Below are 6,080 nucleotides of genomic sequence, written 5' to 3'. Positions count from 1 at the left end.
TGCCATGCTGAAATGATCTCAGTCGGGGCTGTCCAGACTCGGTCCTGTAGGGCCGGTGTCCTGCAGAGTTTAGCTCCAACCCAAATCAAACGACCCCAAGCAGCTAATCAAGGCCTTGCTAGGCATGGACAGAGTTCGGACAGCCCTGTAGATGGCTTTTAAAATGGTGATAATTGGGCTATTTAATGAAATAACACATCTTTATTGTAATTTTACGTGTTCCAGTCATGATTAAAAACAAGTAATTTATCCAAAAAGGATTGCGTTTAGGCTACACTGAATAACAGGCTACAAGTCAGTTTACATATATATTCGCTTTAAAACCTTTTGATATAGCCTGTTTTGTTATTTTCCGTTGTTAAAAACAAAACATAGCCTACAAATAAATCATTTTAAATTGTTAGGTATCCTAGCCTTTCGAATGCTATCGATAGCCAATCATTTCCCTCCATTAACCGCTTTTTACAAGTCGGATTTTGGTTAAATTAGCCTAAAAAAGGATTCAGACCGGTTTGCGAACCGGTTCACCCGATTCACTGAAAAGAGTCGACTTTCAAAGAGTCAAAGATTCGAAGAAGCATTAGCTCTCGACGCTCGCGAAGGTCTGCGTTGGTAAGAATGCTGTTTAGGATGCAGTAGACGGCGAGTTAGCTCGCTAGCTTTGGAGACACGGCCTTACCTCAGCAGCGCACTGACAGGTGTAAGATTAACTTTGTTAGGCGCGGGCGCGTCCGTGCGGGACAAATTAAATTAATGGAACAAATTTCCCCCGTAATTAAGATAAAAATTCGTGTCAGCTATAACCTTGCCTAGCGCTAATTATGTACAAATGATTTATCATCTGTTTCGGTCGGAATATTAATCTTCGGCTCGTTGCAAAGCGTGGCTTGTGTTAAGAGATGAGGCTTGATTAACACTGACAGGTCTAGTAACTGCTCTCTCCCTCGCCTCAATTAACAGATAGTGGATGCGCAGGCAAGCAGAACCCTATCCTGAATCTGCAGTTACTAAAATACCCGAGCTTTCAAACAGCTGCAATACGAAATCCTTATTATGGACCTTATTTAGGCTAGACGCCATATTTAATTGTTCGCAAATGAAAGCGAGGCGGTGAGGGGAAAAGCCCGCTCGATACTTCAGCGCAGGGTGTCTGTCATTCAGCTGACATTCAGGGAAATTGAAAACGCATATTTTTGTATTAAAAGAATCTGGTGGCACGCTGGAAAACGCGTTGTGAAAATCACGGCTCGGCGTATTGAACGAACTGCACGTCTGCCTCGTTTTTATTCTTGATAGATTAAATATGGCGTCTACGCTGCCAGAATAGGATACATTGTCAACATGAAGACTTTCAAACATATTTGTTGAACCACGGTTCTTACTCTGACATTTATATGGATATTGTGTTCCCTAAACGATTTAAACCGCACTTTCTGGTGGATAATGTGGCCCACATAGTCAATCTTTTCTCCATTGTGTTTACCCATTAACCCTGATATATTAATATCAGTCACATCGGTGCACGTTTTTCTTACTGTGGTTGTGATGTTTTTTTTTCTGAAGCAATTTGCGAGGTTAAGAAATACATCATGATACCACCTCTATCATCACACTGCTGCTGATACAGAGTGACAGGGCACTAAGCTGCTTTATAGCAATGTATGGGCTCGCGAACTGTATCGTCCATCATGTAAAATGAGCAGAAAGCGCTGCGAGGAACGACAAAGCCAGGACATAGTCGACATTAGCTCATTAGTTTATCCACTGGGCCCCAGACAGCGAACCCGGTAATCTTGAAATCGCCTAAAATGTGTTTCATCAACACTCAGACTGCATCGGTCCATTATCGACATTCAGTTTCCACTAAATTAGTGGAAATATGGACTGTTTCTGCATATAGTTGTTATTTGTTATTTATATGTGCGTTAAGGTGAGGTTAAGTTTAGTTTCCATACAGCGGCTCGTAAGAGAGGTTGATGTGGTGATCAAGCAGGACCAAGGTCTTATAATGGTGGATCAGTCTGAGGTAGATGCTGAGAGGGAGATTTATTCAGGGGCACTGACATTCGGTCTATATAGTGCTGATAACAGTGAAGACCCTGGAAACTGCACACAGCAGCAGATGATGAATGGAGCGTCTGACCGTAATCACTTATCGTTTCAGCCTCTTCTTCTCCTCCTCCTCTTCTAGTGACAGGAGTACCATCTCCGTATTGCCTCTTCCTGCCTAAATATTCACTGTCTCTTCAAGATCTCCTTATCTTGGCAGCAATGAATCTCACAACAATCGTTTTGAACCGTAGTGTCTTGTAGCATGAATTCATTTATTTCAGGCAGCTGAAAGTGGTCATACAAATACTGTATTGCTGGATTTTTATTAGTTCGGATATGTGTTTGTAAGGAAATTAAATGTGCATATTTGTGTGTATATATATATATATATATATATATATATATATATATATATATACACATATATATATATATATATATATATATATATATATATATATATATATATATATAATGTATGTGTGTGTGTGTGTGTGTATACAAAACAAATATACAAATTTACTTTAGACAAAAAAAAAATATTCTATATCAATTTTTTTCATTGTAGGGCAGATTGGATACACTGATAGATAGGATGTTTTAACTGGAAAGTTAAACCTTGTTCAGAGATTTCCCCACCCACCTTAGGTTGGGGCAAGTTGTCACATGAGATGTAACTTTTTAAATTAAACAGTTTATGTTGACCAAAAAAATGTAATAATAATTCCAGCCATAAGCAATATTTACCGAAAGTAACAATTATGCCGCTATATGTCCTTTTAAGACAATTTAATGTTTACAATTAGAATAAATATGCATCTAGAAAAGGCAGTAGACCCACTGTAAGTTGGGTGGGTATAAATGATGCAAATGCAACCTAAATCTTGACATTTGTATTTACTAAGTGTATGGTGGTTTGCTGTGAGAAAGCCCACCATACTGATAGGGCACACTCTTGTGATCAGGAGGGCAGAACTGCTCCCTGCAGAGGGTGAATAAATCCATTTTTAATGACAGTTGCTTGTAACTAATAATCTTCACCGCAGCAGGTATACGACAGCATATGGGTTGAGAAAACTGGGACGATGGCTTCAGCCACTGGAATGCGTTTTAGAGCAGCAGTCTCGAGCAATCGTACAATGCAAGCTGCTCGTGAGTTTGATATAAATATTCGCTTTCAGAGGATCGAGCTGCACACAAAAAGCAATAACCAATAAACATATTTATAACTGACGTGTCTTGTAAATTGGCTAAGGTACGTATAAATGCACACGGCCCTCCTGATTGCATCCAGTTATAGCGGTTACATCCGAAATACTATATTTGACCAGTTTAGCCTTAATCTGCAATGGCTGGCAAATGTTACCGACATCTATTCTGTATGTATCTGCCGTGTGGCTTGGTCTTCAAGAATGTTTGTTCTATCTCAAAGGGATTTTCACACTCCACCGGACACAAAATCTCTATAGATTCTCATTGAAATGGGAACCTGGAGGCCGGTGCTCTTCATTTACTAGCACAAACCCCCCCCTCACAAAACCCTCAGCCCTTGCTCCCTCCTCCCCCCAATACACTTTCCCTCATACTTTGAGGAATAGGAATCTCTTCCAGATGAAATGAAGGAACGACTTGACACAGTTCGCTTTAATGGGGTGACAAAATGAATCACGACTCCTCCAAGTATCCATCACGACCAAAAAGGTGACCACAAATGATCTGTGAACCACTATATATTGATTACCCGTGTACTACAAGTGTCGGATTTAATGTTCAAAAGGGCGCCTTGGACAGCTGCAGCCTTAACTCTTCTTTGATAGATTTTAATGGTGAAATATTGATTTCTGTCTGGTCAAGGTCTACTGGTAGGGGCCAAAGTCATTTGTTGGGCAGAGCCGGACACCCGGTTTGCGAGTCACAATCAATCATGTTGGCACAGTGCGCCAAAAAAGGAAAGAAAGGGAAGAAAAGGGGTCTGTGGAAACGCGCGGACCAAAATACGATTCCCTGGCCGTGCTAGTCTCGCGCGGCACTCCTTTTATCGTCGGGGAAATAAAAGGAAATATGAGCGCCATGTCAGTTTATTGAGTGGAGAGGCTCGGGCAAATTGCACATGACGTTGGGTAGGTGGAGTGGCCCGAGAGTGAAAATGAAGGTGTGGGGAGAAAAGGGAGAGAGAAAAGGAGCGACTATGTTTTATTTAAACATCCTTCGGGAGACTACAGGCTCAGGTAATCTGTTGTGTTACAACTCAGTGCCCCGTTCCCCTCCATCCGCCGCGATAACAGCGAGCGCCTAATAGGAACCCATCAATCACAATAAGCTTCCAATTTCGCCCGGTGTCTCTACACTCTCAGCCACTGTTTAACGTGCTCTAATAACGGTGATAACATACTTCTATAGCCGCAGATAGCGACCCGAGCTCATCCGAGAGGTCATTTACCTCGCGCAGATTAAACAGCGGTGAAGTCAGCATCTCTTTTAACTGGAGGATGTAATATACGAGGAGGAAAGTGACAAGATCCCGAGAAGAGTGAGGCAGAAGCTCAAAAGTGCTGCGTAAAAAACATAGGCTATCCTTGAGAGAGGGCAAAGGTACACAGATGGAAGCGGGAGATCTGATTGTGATTATGTTGCTTACCTAATGATTTTTGCTCCACTGGTTTGCTCGATCGACGAAAGGCGGTCTATTAGGGTGTCAAGGTAACTGGTATCGTCTGTGGCCCCTCCAGCTCTCGTCCTAAACGTACACGACGAGCCTACGAGGTGAGAAAGACCTACTCGAAGAGATAAATGCGTAGTGGCTGCAGTAGTGGCGTGCTAATGAACATGCCGCGTTTGCAAGCCCGCGCCGTCAAAGCGCGCTAATTACGCGCTTTATCCTTGAGGTGTGATGGGGTCAGGTCAGCAAGAGAAAGGGCCTTCTTGGTATAGTGCGACATGACGTTTATTATTGTTTCCTTTAAAAAAACACTATTTTTACACCAAACTGTAGCCTGTGGGATTACTTCTTGTATGTTGGACGTGCGTATTATATCGGCCAGGAACGTGCCGTGGCGCTCCAAGGGCGTCAGGAAATGAAATGACAATTAAGAAACCTTTTACGGGTAATTTAGATCAACTTTTATAACGGTTTGAATGTTTTGAGTTCTTCAAAATTTAGTTAAACTGTATTTCAATTATTTTACCTTCACAAACGATATTTGAGAGGCGCCGTTTTGTTCTCCAAAGTTTTACGCCACTGTAGAAACCCGAGGAACCCAAAGAATGCATGAAGAATCTAATTGATTTATTTATTTTATTAAGAAAGCAATGCTTTCTGGGGCAGGCGCGGGTTCTAAATTAATTCTACCTGATTCAGACCAAGGGATTTAGCTTCTCTCCGAATTTTCTCTAAATCCCCGGGAGGTGGCGCAAAGTCACTTATTTACGGAAAGCCGTGCAAAACACCGTAGCCTTTTTTTTTTCGCACTCGTGAAGATTCACCCGTAGAGCTTCAAGAGGACTAAGGCGACACGGATATCGTTCGGTATTGAGCAGGCAATCACACAGCCATACACACCGTGTGCATGCGAGAAATAACGTATGCGTTTTACTTAAATCGCTTCGGGCTTTTAAATGGGGTTTTATGCAGTCCGTCTTTTATTGACGCATAATACAGGCTCTTTGTGAAACGCGGGTTTAAACGAATCAACGCTAACAAATAAAATAAATAGGCAAATGACATGAAAATTCGCTGTCGTTAATAAACGGCGAATTATAAGCATAATGCCAATGCCTATTGCATTTATAACACCACGGCGGACAGATAAAAACAAAATTATAACCTAGCGTAGATTTTAAATACAGTTTTATTAGCGAAACGCTCCAAGTTCAAATCAGTTTAAAATGCGCTGAAGTGACTGAGTATAAATGAAGCCCATGCTTCACCTTATTAGGCGATATGGGTGTTGATTTAAAAGTGGTATTTATTGAATTATGTATTGTTTGTATGTTGCCATACTATCTAAAAAAGTATTGTTGTAATTATC

Source organism: Puntigrus tetrazona, chromosome 1 (assembly GCF_018831695.1).
Source record: "Puntigrus tetrazona isolate hp1 chromosome 1, ASM1883169v1, whole genome shotgun sequence".
In the NCBI taxonomy this organism is placed as follows: domain Eukaryota; kingdom Metazoa; phylum Chordata; class Actinopteri; order Cypriniformes; family Cyprinidae; genus Puntigrus; species Puntigrus tetrazona.
This window is presented reverse-complemented; position numbering follows the sequence as displayed.